The sequence below is a fragment of the Schistocerca piceifrons genome, chromosome 1 (assembly GCF_021461385.2).
Source record: "Schistocerca piceifrons isolate TAMUIC-IGC-003096 chromosome 1, iqSchPice1.1, whole genome shotgun sequence".
NCBI lineage: Eukaryota > Metazoa > Arthropoda > Insecta > Orthoptera > Acrididae > Schistocerca > Schistocerca piceifrons.
In genome coordinates this window covers 115,208,372-115,225,344 of record NC_060138.1, presented here as the reverse complement: position 1 = coordinate 115,225,344, position 16,973 = coordinate 115,208,372, and the positions used below count along the sequence as shown (strand labels likewise).

At 41.4% G+C, this 16,973-nt stretch overlaps 1 non-coding gene across 1 annotated transcript; it reads left to right on the top strand.

Annotated features, from left to right (window-relative positions):
• The first annotated feature begins 9,379 nt into the window (after positions 1-9,379).
• Trnas-cga lies at positions 9,380-9,454 on the top strand. The gene has a single exon. It is a non-coding gene; the product is annotated as a tRNA-Ser (tRNA).
• The last annotated feature ends 7,519 nt before the right edge of the window (positions 9,455-16,973 follow it).

The window sequence follows — 16,973 nt, the reverse complement described above, 5'->3', positions numbered from 1 at the left end:
ACTTGTGTCATATATCTGTACTCGAGATTTCCACATTCCTAAACATCCCTAGTTCCACTGTTTCCAATGTGATAGTGAAATGGAAACGTGAAGGGACACGTACAGTACAAAAGCGTACAGGCCAACCTCGTCTGTTGACTGCAGACACCGCCGACAATTGAAGAGTGTCGTAATGTGTAATAGACAGACATATATCCAGACCCATCAAACTGGAAAATGGCTCTGAGCACTATGGGACTCAACTGCTGTGGTCATAAGTCCCCTAGAACTTAGAACTACTTAAACCTAACTAACCTAAGGACATCACACACATCCATGCCCGAGGCAGGATTCGAACCTGCGACCGTAGCGGTCGTGCGGTTCCAGACTGTAGCGCCTTTAACCGCTCGGCCACTCCGGCCGGCATCAAACTGGAATTCCGAACTGCATCAGGATCCACTGTAAGTACTATGACTGTTAGGCGGGAGGTGAGAAAACTTGAATTTCATGGTCGAGCGGGTGTTCATAAGCCACACATTACGCCGGTAAATGCAAAACGACGCCACACTTGGTGTAAGGAGAGAAAACATTGGACGATTGAAAAATGGAAAAACATTATGGGGAGTGACAAATCACGGTACACAATGTGGCGATCCGATGGCAGTGTGCGGGTATGGCGAATGCGCAGTGAACGTCATCTGCCAGCGTGTGTAGTTTTGCATTGCGCTAGCACAGCACAGGCCTACATCGATGTTTTAAGCACCTTCTTGCTTCCCACTGTTGAAGAGAAATTTGGGGATGGCGATTGCATCTTTCAACACGGCCGAGCACCTGTCCATAATGCACGGGCCTGTGGCGGAGTGGTTACGCGACAATAACATCCCTGTAATAGACTGGCCTGGACAGGGCTCTGATCTCAGTCGTACAGAACACCTTTGGGATGTTTTGGAACGCCGACTTCGTGCCAGGCCTCACCGACCGACATCGATACCTCTCCTCAGTGCAGCACTGCGTGAAGAATGGGCTGCCATTCTTCAAGAAACCTTCCAGCACCTGATTGAACTTGTGCCTGCGAGAGTGGCAGCTGTCATCAAGGTGAAGGGTGACCCAACACCATATTTAATTCCAGCGTTACCGATGGAAGGCGCCACGAACTTGTAAGTCATTTTCAGCCAGGTGTCCGGATACTTTTGATCGCATAGTGTATCTCCAAATATACTAAGTACCAGTAACCCTCACCCCGATTCCCATGAATAAAACAACACCGAACGTGTGCCTACAAACATAAATATTCGACGTTAAGCATCCTCTCATTATGAAACACTGGGTAAGTGTAGTGTGGGTTATTGTGCTCCGTTTTAAGAAAAGCTGGTATTTCGAGCATCTCTGTGTGTATGACGTCATAAAGCCTGAACTATGTGTCATACAGTGATAAACTTTTGCAGGTATATTCAGTGGTATATGTGGATACGTTCTGTAAAATGCGTTGTGAGAGTCAATAGTAAAGAAGTAAAAAATTAAAATGTCATGCCCGATGCTGAAATTTTGTTGCTTGACAAGCGAAAATCTAGCAGGCCATTAACTTTTTCCTTTCATTAGATTGTGAGGGGTGTCAGAGAGAAAAAGTCCTGAAAATGTTTGAAATTATGTGCGAAGTTTGTTGGAAGTTGGTAAGTGCTTTCCTTCTCATATGCTCTATGAATATAATTTGGGTAATTTGCGGGTCGTGAATTACTTTGCCTAAAGACATCTAAACAGTTTCTATCTTTAATACTTGTCTTATTTTGTTAAAACCTTAGCATAAGATCACACCCCTTAATGAGTAGATTATGGCAGCACTATATATTTTTAATTCGGTCAATAATTGTACGGAATACTGAAAATCAAAATGTTTTGTCGTCCCTGAAACCGTTACATAGGCAACCTGCAACTGTGATTGCGTGACCATTTTACCCGTTTTCGAAGTATCCGCAGAAAATATTGTTACACATTTCATAAAGTTTTGGGTCATGAAATGTACTTTATTTTAATGAAAGCTGATAGATGGGCCACAGTACACTAAAAAATTTTCAACTATACTCCCAGTAGCTTAGCGTCCGCTAATTCGCTCGCGTAGACTGCTCAGATTTTTTTCTTTAACCGAATTTTTTTGTTATCTTGAATTGCAATACCTATTAAACTTTCCACGCTAATTGAGGTCATAGGAGTATGATCTTTTCCGAATGTACTTCTGACCAAACAATGATTGTGGTAGTTGGAGCCCAAGGATTTGTATGGCTTTTGCATTCTTGAGGTAAAATTTCCGCAGAAACTTTCATCCCCTTACACATTTTCGTTTATATTTAACAGAAAAATGAAATACCAGTTTTCATAGGTTTAGCTTTAAAAAATTTTTGATCCAACGAAACATTTTCTTAAAAATTTTCAAGGCCTATTTCTCCCTTAGGGATTGAACTTCCAAAAACAGTGAAACACGTATTTTTTTAAAATTTCCAAGAGGGAAGTCAGAAACCAAATTCCATAGATGTAGCTTTAAAACTGCTTTAGTATTTCTTTAATAATAATTCATTTTCACAAAGCTTTCACCCACTGTTTGACCCCTTAATGGTTGAATTCCCGAAAATGCTGAAACACGTATTTTGTTTATTTATGACTGAGAAACTGAGAAGCTTCAAAATTATCTTAACAGCGATATATCTTCAAAAAGCCTTTCATTCCAGTTTTCACCACATTAGGAGCGGGATTTCGAACAATTCCTACTAACACTGCGCCGCAGCTCGTGGTCTTGCGGTAGCCTTCTTGCTTCTCGCGCACGGGGTCCCGGTTTCGATTCCCGGCGGGATCAGGGATTTCCCCTGCCTCGAGATGACAGGGTGTCGTTGTGATATCATCATCATTCACCCCATCACGGTCGGAGGAAGGCAATGGCAAAGCACCTCCACTACTACCTTGTCTAGTCGGCGGTGCGAGTCTCCCGCATCGTTCCCTACATTCCTCGGCGTATTGGACCTCATCACCAACAGTGTAAAATCCACACCCTCTCGTAATTTAAAGTTACTATGCTTAGCGATTTGGGCGGGGTGACGATGAGTTAGTGAATCATTCTGACCATATTTCACCCCCTTAGGTGTAGCATTTCGAGAGAGAGTGAACCACGTGTTTTTTTCATTTCTAACCGAGAAGCCAGATACCAATTTTCGTAGGTGTAGCTTTAAAATGCCTTGACAACGAGGTATTTTCCTAAAACATTTCTCCCTATTTCACCCCCTTAGGAGCTGAATTTCCAAAAACAGTGAAATGTGATTTTTCTTAAATTTGTAACAGAGAAGCCAATGATTTAGTTTCACAATAAGTTCCACGCACAATTTGAACTCTGTAGGGATTACATTTCCAGAAATGCTGAAACACGTGTCCCTTTTCCTGACCGAAGAACCAAATATCAGTTTTCGTAGGTCTAGTTTCTAAATTGCCTAACAGCAACATACTTTCAAAAAACTTTTCATCCAATATTACACCCCCCACACGCCCCCCCCCCCCCCCCTCCAGGGATGGAATATGAAAAATCTCTTCTTAAGCGACGCATACTGTATAAATTCCACACCCGCTGCAAATTTCTAGTTTCTGTCCTTCTTGGTTTTGGCTGGGGGATGATGAGTCAGTGAGTCGGGACATTGCCTTTTACATAAGGAGGTTAAAATAACTTTGTGATTGACGAATTGCAGTGGTGGGAGGTAGTGTTGCCTACATGCAGACAGCCACACTCACAAGCCACTGCACGTACCTACAAAACAAACAACACAGCGAACAAGTGACGCTCGAGAAGCAACTAAGATTCGCTGGCGGTTGGCCCCTGTCACTCGACTCGGTGAAAATTCAATAACAAAGTAATTTTAATCGGATTATAGATGGTAGACAGCAACAGTCGGTGAGCTGGCATACCAACTTGAAATACTTCCTCATTAAAGGGTGCAAGATTCATCGCCCCACTCATGTACCTCTGCTCTTTATACGTCGTAGGACACAGAGATTAGCATCAGAAAGGGTCTCTAGGACAAATCACGATACACGATGCTACACGGCAATGGCAGGGTCTGAGTACTTCGTGAACCACAGGTGGCGGTGTATCCTTTCAAGCAGGTGGTGAAACTACTGTAGCTTCTTCTAAGAAGATATTTGACGATCAAAGAGTTAACAAACGTATCTAGTAAGTTTTTACATCCATCGTAACTTACATTTTGTTTAGTAATTGCTTTTAACTTTAACTACAAATGAAGTACTGAAGATATAATATTGATTCATAAGATAATTTTAACAGGATGCTTAAAAAAGGATGCTAAGGCCCACATTGTACAGAGTACTAAAAGAAAATAAAAATTAATAGTTGAGGCATCTTCGAGTGATTGAAAAATTTCATAGCCTCTTTAGAGGGTCAACGAAAATCACCCTTCAAAAGTGCATGTAAGTATAACTAGTGAAGTACATAGGAAATACCACCAGAATAATAACGCCATTTTTAGGGATAGACAAAGTGCTCCAGGTAAAGTTTGCGGAAGGCTAAGGGATGGACTGTAATGTTAATATTTTGTGTGTAGGTGGACGGATGGAAGAGAGACTTCAATATTTTACATGTAACTGACTTTGAACTCAAAATATTTGTTCATTCGACGTATGTAGTCTGACAAGAAATGTAAAGCTAAAAGGTTATTTGAAATTTTAATGCTCGTGTACGTCAAGGTAGGATCTATGACATATCTCGGGCCGGCCGCGGTGGTCTAGCGGTTCTAGGCGCTCAGTCCGGAACCGCGCGACTGCTACGGTCGCAGGTTCGAATCTTGCCTCGTGCATGGATGTGTGTGATGTACTTAGGTTAGTTAGGTTTAAGTAGTTCTAAGTTCTAGGGGACTGATGACCACAGATGTTAAGTCCCATAGTGCTCAGAGCCATTTGAACCATTTTGAACATATCTCGGAAATCAATAATGATATAAAAATAATTAATTATGTGATAATAATTAATAATAATGATTAGCAGGAATGTATATTTATATGAAAGCTTACAGTGGCCGGATCACAGCCCGCATGTAGGTGTTTCAATTTTTGCTATATTTTTCATTACATTACTACCGTTCTAAACCCGACGTGTTTATACAGGTACTGTAAGATTGGGAGATGAACAATGTTAATGATTTAAAAGCCCGTCAAAAATTTTGTAACATCACATTCTTGCTGTTCATTAATAACTGTTTCAGATTGTTTACGTCGAGATCTACAAATTTCAGTTTCTCCTAGAATGTCTAATTTATAGCCCTTCCACATGTAGGATTTTTAGACCTTTTGTTATGTCAGTGACCCCGTGATTTAAATTTGTAAGGTGTAACCCAAATGCACTGCTATTTTTATATGTGTGCTCTTTAATGGGTGTTGCAAAGCCTCTTCCCGTTCGCTCAATGTAAAAGTTGTCGCAATTACCGCATTTTATCTCGTATACATCAGACGTATTTATGTTTTTTGTCACTAACAACCAACTTGTGACGTAACTGCATGCCCAATTTATTATTGGTTTTATATCCTATATTCATATTTGTATGCTTAAAGATTTTACCGATCTTTTCATTAATTGGCCCATGGAAAGCTAGCGATGCGTATTTTTTCTTTTTCCCTGCTGCAGAAGATGCAGTTCCTGTCATATTCTTACCTTTCATTAAAATATATTACACTCCTGGAAATGGAAAAAAGAACACATTGACACCGGTGTGTCAGACCCACCATACTTGCTCCGGACACTGCGAGAGGGCTGTACAAGCAATGATCACACGCACGGCACAGCGGACACACCAGGAACCGCGGTGTTGGCCGTCGAATGGCGCTAGCTGCGCAGCATTTGTGCACCGCCGCCGTCAGTGTCAGCCAGTTTGCCGTGGCATACGGAGCTCCATCGCAGTCTTTAACACTGGTAGCATGCCGCGACAGCGTGGACGTGAACCGTATGTGCAGTTGACGGACTTTGAGCGAGGGCGTATAGTGGGCATGCGGGAGGCCGGGTGGACGTACCGCCGAATTGCTCAACACGTGGGGCGTGAGGTCTCCACAGTACATCGATGTTGTCGCCAGTGGTCGGCGGAAGGTGCACGTGCCCGTCGACCTGGGACCGGACCGCAGCGACGCACGGATGCACGCCAAGACCGTAGGATCCTACGCAGTGCCGTAGGGGACCGCACCGCCACTTCCCAGCAAATTAGGGACACTGTTGCTCCTGGGGTATCGGCGAGGACCATTCGCAACCGTCTCCATGAAGCTGGGCTACGGTCCCGCACACCGTTAGGCCGTCTTCCGCTCACGCCCCAACATCGTGCAGCCCGCCTCCAGTGGTGTCGCGACAGGCGTGAATGGAGGGACGAATGGAGACGTGTCGTCTTCAGCGATGAGAGTCGCTTCTGCCTTGGTGCCAATGATGGTCGTATGTGTGTTTGGCGCCGTGCAGGTGAGCGCCACAATCAGGACTGCATACGACCGAGGCACACAGGGCCAACACCCGGCATCATGGTGTGGGGAGCGATCTCCTACACTGGCCGTACACCACTGGTGATCGTCGAGGGGACACTGAATAGTGCACGGTACATCCAAACCGTCATCGAACCCATCGTTCTACCATTCCTAGACCGGCAAGGGAACTTGCTGTTCCAACAGGACAATGCACGTCCGCATGTATCCCGTGCCACCCAACGTGCTCTAGAATGTGTAAGTCAACTACCCTGGCCAGCAAGATCTCCAGATCTGTCCCCCATTGAGCATGTTTGGGACTGGATGAAGCGTCGTCTCACGCGGTCTGCACGTCCAGCACGAACGCTGGTCCAACTGAGGCGCCGGGTGGAAATGGCATGGCAAGCCGTTCCACAGGACTACATCCAGCATCTCTACGATCGTCTCCATGGGAGAATAGCAGCCTGCATTGCTGCGAAAGGTGGATATACACTGTACTAGTGCCGACATTGTGCATGCTCTGTTGCCTGTGTCTATGTGCCTGTGGTTCTGTCAGTGTGATCATGTGATGATCTGACCCCAGGAATGTGTCAATAAGGTTTCCCCTTCCTGGGACAATGAATTCACGGTGTTCTTATTTCAATTTCCAGGAGTGTACTTTGGTTTCAGAAAAGTCATTTGCTCTAACTACCTGTATTATTTCTTCAGTCTCTTTGGAGATTGCGTCTTCGTACAGATGCAAATTCACGAGTCTATTGAACACGAAACGAAGGTACGCTAGCTTGTGTACTTTTGAGTGTTCGGACGACGCACCAATAATTGTGCCAGTGGTGGTGGGTTTTCTAAACGCGCTAATGGACAGCTGATTCCCATCTTTGGTTAAAGTTAGACCAAGAAAATTTAGAGATTTGTTCTCTTCTAATTCAACCGAAAAATTAATCTTTTCATTTATTTGATTAAATAATTGTGCAAGATATTTTTCGTCATCTTCTTCCCCTTCCATCACAACACACACATCATCCACATATCTCCTGTACATCGCAACATTTTCAGCAACAAACTGGTAAATTGTAAAAAATTTGTTTTCCACGTCATTGATGTATATTTCCACCAAAATACCTGACAGTAAGGTGCCCAAGGCTAAACTCTTTTTCTGATCATAAATGTTATCATTGAAAGAAAAATAATTAAAAGAAAGCGAAAACTGTAAATGATCTATCAAGTCACAAATTTCTCCTATGTGAAGTTTGTTATATTTAACCAGATTTTTCTGATAATTTCACAAATGTCACAGATGGGAATTCAGTGGCTCCTAGAGCAGGGATTGCAATGTTCGTATCAATAACTGTCACATGAATAGCAACTGAACTTTGGTATGCAAAATATCTGGCTATACCACACTTATACAACGTGTTCGCCACTTGTAATTGGTTTTGTATAAACCTCTTTTCAGAATCTGATGATATTTTTGAAACACGTCGTTAAGAAGAGTATTCGAAAAAATACCTGTGGCTATTTTTCTATTATCACAGCGTCCATAATAGCTATTCCCGTACTCCTGTCTTCTCGGATTTGGCACATGTTTGTCAGTTTCTTTTATGTAGTTTCGGTGTACGCTCATCACGCACAACCCAGTGGGCCTTTCTTTTCCCATAGTGCTTCTAAGCTACGTCTTTACACTTCTAAGCGTACTGAAGGATCATTCCACAGTCGCCGTTCTGCATGCAATAGTGCCCAAAATTCTTACTGTTTTTCTCATGCTAGGTAAAATGATATTGCTCTCGTTAAACAGGTCAACGACTTTTGTGATCTTTAATTTAGTTTCAGGTATATTCTTTTTCCTCCATAAATTGTACCAGTTCTCCACCGATATCATCCATACAAAACAATTTATTAAACCATTCTGGATATTTATGAAAGTCGGTTGTACTATTTTTTCTCATATTAAAGGAGCACAGGCTATTTAGCACTAAAACTGGTGTACTTTTTGGTGAAAATCGGATATGTAACAACGACATGAGTGATTCGATGTTATGGTATTACCAGCGAACGTCTCCAGTATTCGCTGTCATTTCCCGATGACGGATTGCTTGTTAACTTTTGCTTACAAGAAAAGCGTGGAACAAAAATGTCTATTTCCAATTCCTCTGCAGTAGCTTCTGCTTTTCCAAGTAATTCGCTTGTTGTTGTATCTGCTTCTTTTCGGTTATTAATGAGAACAATCAGGATTCCTGTGATATGTATATATCCCCACCGTGATCAGGTCTACATAGATTGCTGGACATTAGCTACTGGTTTCAAACCTGCCGAGTGGGGGAAGGTGGAGCGCAGTGTAATACAAAAGTTGTTTTGTTAAATTAAGAAAAAAGTATTGTTGTGAAAACGTTGCGCTTTTCATATATCTTTATTTAAGGATTCTTCTACAATGAGGTAAAGCTCACAGACTCAGTGTGGCTTTGAAACTGGTGTATTTATTGAGAGTATCATATTTGAATGTGAACTGTCACAGTATCCAGAATGAGATTTTCACTCTGCAGCGGAGTCTGCGCTGATATCAAACTTCCTGGCAGATTAAAACTGTGTGCCGGACCGAGAATCGAACTCGGGACCTTTGCCTTTCACGGGCAAGTGCTCGGTGGTAGAGCACTTGCCCGCGAAAGGCAAAAGTCCTGAGTTCGGGTCTCGGTCCGGCACACAGTTTTAATCTGCCAGGAAGTTTGATATTAGCGCAGACTCCGCTGCAGAGTGAAAATCTCATTCTGGAAACATCCCCCAGGCTGTGGCTAAGCCATGTCTCCGCAATATCCTTTCTTTCAGGAGTGCTAGTTCTGCAAGGTTCGCAGGAGAGCTTCTGTAAAGTTTGGGAGGTAGGAGACGAGATACTGGCAGAAGTAAAGCTGTGAGGACGGGGAATGAGTCGTGCTTGGGTAGCTCAGTTGGTAGAGCACTTGCCCGCGAAAGGCAAAGGTCCCGAGTTCGAGTCTCGGTCCGGCGCACAGGAAGTTTCCTGTCACAGTATGCCGCCCCAGTGTGGGACAGAGTGTAACTGTACTGGCTGCAATGTAAAAACCATGAAGAACTACATTCTTGTTGGCATGATTTGTATTATTCAACACTTTCACGCTAGATTTAAATATCATTCGAAATTAATATTTACAATTTTTGAAAATTATATAAATTTTTTACAATATTCATCGAAGATTAAGTTTTTTTCGATTGATATCAAAATTAAGGCAGTCATGCTGTAGTTTGGTTTTTTCCAATGAAATAGGATTTGCTAAGAACTTACTATACTTTTTTCTGATACAAATGGTGTTATCAGCTACATGAGGATATATCAATGAATTTGGGTTTTTCGCCACACTGCGGAGAAATTTCGCTAAGTGGACACCATCATCATCCCTATTCTTTATCACGTTACCAGTATAGTGAACTGGGTTCTTACCATGGAGTTCCACTAAAATACCACCATCTTGATCTGCTGGCCAGTTTTCTTATTCTTTGTCCTGAGTTTTACCTTTCAGATCTTCACTGTCTGAATAATCTTAAGAGTGACATATTTTATCCTAAGCTGTTCCAAGTTAAGTCAGATTCTTTTAAAAATAGACTTCAGTTGTGTGATTTACATTTCTTTTCCTCTTCCATCTTCCACTGTCTGTGATGTTCTTCAGACACCTCTTTACCTGGGATAAATGTTGCAAAGCAACTCAGTCCTCTCTTTCTGTTCTTTATCTTGCTTTTCCTTCATCAGCTTTAGGGAAACGTGTGAAAATATACCAGCTAAACTCTGCTATGATGGATCTTTCTCTGGTGGTAAATTATAAGGATTTTCCTGTGAGTCACTTTGAGCTTCAGTGACTTCTTGATCAGGGATTTCACTGTTCGAATCACTATCTGTGAAGGGGATACCAACTAAACTTTGATGAAACTACACAAGCACAGTCAATTAGTGTATTATTAGTTCCTTTGGCAGCAAATGCTGTTCTTGGAGTCTGGACTGTTGAGGTACCAGTCTCACCCAAAATGAAAATGTGGTATCAACGTTCGATACCACACTAGTTAGGGGTTGCAGTTATCGACCACGGTCTGTATTAGTATCGCTGGACCCGCGAGTCGCGACCAGCGCCGCTCCGCATCCTGCAAGTCTCTAGCGTGCGTTCGGCCACTCTTCCTCGGGACGTCAAGTAAGAAAGTAGTACAGCCTTCAGCTGATAGGAAGCAACCTCTAACAAGGCGCTATGTAATGCCTCTGTAACTCTCTGTTTGTAATTATATTCCTCCTGACTATGAAGACTCCTGTACCACCAGTTAAGTACTTAACTGACTTTGTGGTCTGCATTACGGCAGGTCTTGTCATGGGGGAAGCCTCGTCAGAGAGGTCCACCGCGTGAGCGTCTAGGGAAGTGATTCCAGTGGTGTTTTCCCGTTCCCTTCCACTGATGATGATGAAATGATAATGAAGACAACACAATACCCAGTCCCTGAGCGGAGAAAATCTCCGACCCAGCCGGGAATCGAACCCGGGGCCCTTGGCGTGACGACCGCCGCGCTGACCACTCAACTATCTGGGCGGACAGTTAAGAACATTATATTATTTTTTTTTTTTTTGCCAACGACTTCTAATTATTTTATTCGTTGTAGACCCAAACCATGCAGCCAGCTCCTTATCGACTTCACTGACAAACCTGCTGTATATGCAAAGAAGGGATTTGTACGTTTCTATTTAGCATTGGCCACCAGTCATTCACATTGGCGACGATTCGTTCGTCGTCATCATAACAGAAAATCCTTGTTCCATCACTTAGTGCTGAATTACGATTCCAAATATTCTTCAGATGACTGAAGAGTATTCCAACGTTAGTTTGACTGAATGAGGTGGCCCTTGATGAACTGCAAGCTTCTGAATGTTAGAGGCTAAGGCTTGAATGGCGATTTCTAAAAGCGTAGAGCAAATCTATGCCAGCCATATTACTCTCTTCCCAGTTTCTTGAGACCTCTAGCTTGCTATGTTGAGCCACTTGGAAACCCAAACACCTTACTTCCATACTGTCGAGATTGTAGCACATTTGGGTACATTTCATCGAGTAACACACCAAAGGATGCCATTGTTCATCATAATAAATTCGCCTGCAGTTATAGTTTGGGCAAATGCGAATTCCTGGTTTTCTGCTTTCCTTAATCTCCTTAACATAACTTGAATATATTGAAATATTTATTGTGTAATTTAAAATTATTTGCTATTTTTTCATAAAGTGCTGGTATTTGAAAACAAATACTCAACGGACGTTTTATCTGGAAAGACTTCCAAACTGACATTTTTAACAGCAGCTATCTTGCTACGACTAGTTCCAGAAAGCACCAACTCAACAGCATCCCTCATAAAATCCTAAATAAATGGGCAATCTTGGTTTTTCGCTCTTTTTTACGAAGCAGATTTATAATATATAACTGAATATCCTTATTTAAGACCACTAGTGTATATTCTGTTCTCATTTGTTTTCATATTTGTGATTTTAGAAGCAAATAACTTTTATTTTTTTAACATGCAACTTAATAGGTTACACTGTAGCTGTGTTACGCCGTACCGACAATAAACTGTTACACTGTGCTCCTTCGGGCAGCTTTATATAATTTTGTAAGTTTTGAAAAAAGTGCAAAACATTACATAAATCTTTTGAAATGCAGTATGATACACAGATATGTGAATCATACCCATAATTACAGCAATTTTTGTTATTGTAAAAAATAGAAAGAAACCTATACAACGATAAAAATTTACTTCATATATCCCAAAACATGTTTTCTTTGGCACATACCAAAGCTCCTGCTTCCAAAGTACACTGGGCATTAGCGGTCACAAATGGCTATTGTAAATTGTTCAAATGAAAGGCTGCTAACATTATAGTTTTGAGATAAATCCAAATGTTACATTGTTCCCGTGTTACACTGTACCCCACCTTCCCCTCTCTGGATATTGTTCGTAAACCTAAGATGAACACTGGTTTTTTAATAGCTTAATGCAACTCATCTGCAGATTTTCTCGTTGCATAATTTCCCTCCATAGACAAGTTTTCTAGAGCTCTCGCAACCTCTGGGATATGATGAAAAGGTGTGATGGTTTAATTTTTTTAAAACCATTTCGTCTCCCACATTCGTGATTAATTGGGAGCATACGTCCAACTTTCAGTCGAATCTCCAAAAAAGTTACAGTGGCAATAGTATTCCTAATTTCCGATACTACATTTGCGTTGTTCACCACAAGGTTGAGCTACTGGCTTGACCTATGATAATATTTCTGTCTTAAAATGGCCTGAACACCGCTCCCTCTGCCTGCCATTGTAGAACAGCCATCGAAGCCAGATTCTAGACAATTTTTTGCTGAAAGATTATTACTGATCAAGAAACTGTTAATTGCTTCGGCGTTTGATGAGATATTTTGTGACATCAGTTCTTTGAGACCAACAAACCTCGAATCTTCACTTTGCTATCATTGTAAAATCGCACGCCTAGTGAGAGCCATTCTTCTCGGCTATGTCAACTGTTTCATCACAAAAGACTGCGTAAAACATTACTTTTTTAATGTCGGTGGCTATTGTTGTGGCGTAACAAGCTAGTTACGCCACACTGAGAAGGGAGCCGAAAGAAAGGCACGCGTGCACACACGCCGACTGGCGTAAAGTCTGGAACAGGATAACTATTGAATGGTAGCAAGAAAAGTACGTAGCTGCTTTATACTTAACTTTTAATCACTCCTTGTGATACATCTCTCTTGACTATACAAATGAGACTCGTAAGATACATGCACTGTTACAATTGGCGCCTTGCTAGGTCGTAGCCATGGACTTAGCAGAAGGCTATTCTAACTGTCTCTCGGCAAATGAGAGGAAGGCTTCGTCCGTATTGTCGCTAGCAATGTCGTCCGTACAACTGGGGCGAGTGCTCGTCCGTATCTCGAGACCTGCCTTGTGGTGGCGCTAGGTCTGCGATCACACAGTGGCGACACGCGGGTCCGATATGTACTAAATGGACCGCGGCCGATTTAAGCTACCACCTAGCAAGTGTGGTGTCTGGCGGTGACACCACAGCTATATTCTCCATAATAATATGGCCACACAAATTTATCAAATCATTTTGTGTTTTCGGTGACGTGTAAACAACTTTGTGGCGACACTTTTCCATTTAATTCTTGTCAACGCCAGAATCGTTTTTAAATTCAATAAACCTAATGAAACACCTCCAACTGCCTATTTTCCTCTAAGAGGCATATCATGTATGTCGAAAAAGTATACATGAAAAAGAATCGATGACAATATTTGTCAGTTTTCATCGACGACTTTGTGACGCACATTAAGCATTTATCACTGATGTGTGAAACGAAATGGTCTGAAAAATATGAATCCATCACACTTTTTCTCATTTCTCGGAGGATACGAGAGATCTAGAAAAATTGACTACAGAGGTAAATTATGCAACGAGGAAATTTGCAGATCAGTTGCATTCAGCCTTTACGATACCGTTGGTCATCTTAGCTTTACAAACAATATCCAAAGAGGAGCAGGTGGGGTACCGTGTAACAAGGGAACAGTGCTACATTTGGATTTGTCTGAAAGTCATAATGTTAGCAGCCTTTTGTTTCGACTATTTACAATCGCCATTTGTGACCGCTTCTGCCCAGTGTACTTTGGAAGCATGGAGAATTCAGCTTTGGTGTGTAGTGAAGAAAACATGTTTCGAGGTATTTTGTGATCCACATTATGCAGTTTGACTTCTACGAGTACAAGTTCAAGAAAAGTGTTTGCTCGAGCTGACGCTGTTAAGTGAAGCTGGGGCAGTCTTCATGCATATTCTTCAATTTTATGAATGGCCTAATCATAAGTGATCCCAGAATGCTCCTAACAGTGCCAGTGACAGGAGGGGCAAAACACAGTGCTTGTATAGGCCACCTTTTAGTACCTTGGAATGTACTAGTCACAGTGCATATTTATCTGACAAAACATGATTAAATTTTCTTTGCAAATGGCTTACATCACTTTCAAAATCATTATTCCTTGAAGGGATTCAAGGATTTAGTAAGAGCTCCTTCTTCTTTTCCGCAGATAATCTGTCTGGTAGTTAGCACAATATGATTCAGATCATTTTCATTGTGGTGACTTTTAATTGTAATTTCCGATTTTCTGACATACAAGCTAATCGGGATGTTGAGTGATAATAATGAACAGGGACTGTTATAGTTACAGGAACTGCTGTTGAATCTGATTGTTGTTCAGTGTCACATTTAGCAGACGATCGTGACACTTCATCGCTTTCATTGCCACTATTTAGACTCCTTTCCCTTTCATGAGCAGTAGTCCCTGCGAAACGGATAAATGTACTTTTTCCAATTATTTAGCCATAGAATGAAAATAGAGTTAAGATAAATGGATGGTAGACTTAACTGCAAATATAATGAGCTTCAAGTATCAAGTACCTATATTATTACTTCCACCCCAGGCTGTGAGCCATAAGAAATTATTATTGTTATTTTGAACGTGTTAACATATCCCCGTCATTTAAATTTCTGGGATTTTTATTAAGTTCAGGACAAAGCAGACTGGATTTGTAATCCAGGCAAAAATCAGTTTATGTATGGAACTAAAGTAATTTCCTGTTTCAACTCCCTCTACATTTTTAAAGCAGTTCATTATGTGTTGTCTGTTGCACATTTCAGTAGAGCCGTTTGTAATGCGCTAAACCGCCTTCAGCCCGAAAAACGCGCTTCACTTGTTTTTATCGCCTCAACTTACTATCGATTTTTGTGTTCTAGAAGAATGAAGAGTTTAAATTGTTTGTATAGTTTTCTTATATTTTTGTGTTAAAATGTTGTAGATACGTGACACGTGATGGTCGAGAAAATATGTGTTGTGTCAAGTCAACGGAGTTTGCTATTGCTACCCCCAGCCGTCTTCTGAATCGCGGCGTGGGCCAAAGATGAGAATTACGGAACAGCTGGTCACTAGAAACCCTTGTAGGTGTCTGCTAAGAAAGAAATACTTATTGTTAAAGAGAGAATAAACGTGATATGCGTGTTCACAAGGAATGGTTCTTGGCTTGTCCTTTTAGAATTTCAGTACTATCCAAGTATTGTCCGAGCAGTGAGACTCCAAAGAGATCATGTCAAGAGTGGGATCAGATCGACTCACACGTACTATAAGTGAATTAGTCTGCGTAGAATTTAAGTATGTTCAAAGCAGTTCTAAGTAGTTTAGAAAACTTTTCTGAGAAGATTAAAAAAAATGGTTCAAATAACTCTGAGCACTATGGAACTTAACATCTGAGGTCATCAGTCCCTTAGACTTAGTGCTACTTAAGCCTAACTAACCTAAGGACAGCACACACATCCAGGCCTAAGGCAGGATTCGAACTTGCGACCGTAGCAGCAGCGCGGTTCCGGACTGAAGCGCCTAGAACCGCTCGGCCACAGAGGCTGGCGCCTGAGAAGATTATCGGCTTATGTACAAAATGATTATTTCGTCGATTTTGGTATAGCCTCGCCAGGTATAGGAAAAGCTCCTATTCATTGAAGTGTGCGATTAGTTTCTCCTATCTGTGCTTAATAGCCACGCGTTTGTAGGCGTACCGTGTTTCAATATTTTTGGGAGATTTTCCGTTGGATGGTGTATGTGAGGAGACGTGTTCATGCGAAGACGTTGAATTATACTGTGGTTGAGGATAAGCACCTGATACAATGTAGTAGCGTTGCATCGCATTATTGTGGTTTTATGGGTGTACGCAAGCACTGAGTAATAGTGCTTAGCGATATTTGGTTAGGATTTATTGTGTGACTTCGATGTGAGGGTCGTAATAAAGTAAATTCCGGAAATCTCGTTGGATGCACTGAATGTGTAGTCTGTATTAAAGAGAACGGTCGTCCTACATAAGTTATTTATTGAGAAACAATAGGAAGTTTATTGAGAATTTGATAGCTTTTCCCCCTGTCCCTAAACGAAAAAATCAAGAACCATTTATTAGAGAACACGCTAATTCTCTTTAAAAGAGGTAACCGAGTGCTGGGTTTTGAATTATAAATGCTAATGGGTCGCGGAAGTCAATGCGTGAAGTGGTTGAGCTTTGTTTGATTATTTAAAGTTCACGCAGTTGGAAAGTGGCGGTGACATTTAGATTTTTTGTTTTATTTATTTTTTATTACATTTCCACTTAGTGGGGTTTGGAACAGAGAACCAGCACTTGTAAAGTAAAACGTTGATTTTTACTAGTAAACAAATTCATTGCAGGAAATAAAGAATTAATGGTTTTAAACTGAAAAAGCCAGTACCCGACGTGTCCTTTTAGCCCCAAACTATTACAAGAAAAATAAACAAAGGCTTATTTCAAGAAGACTAATATCTCGAATACAGATTTTACTAAGATATAAATCCTTAAGGCCAATAAAGTATGAGACTGGAATGGTGGTAAAAACAAAGTTCAAAGACATTAAAGAGAAGGAACAGTATTTTTCAGTTCATAACTTGCAACGGA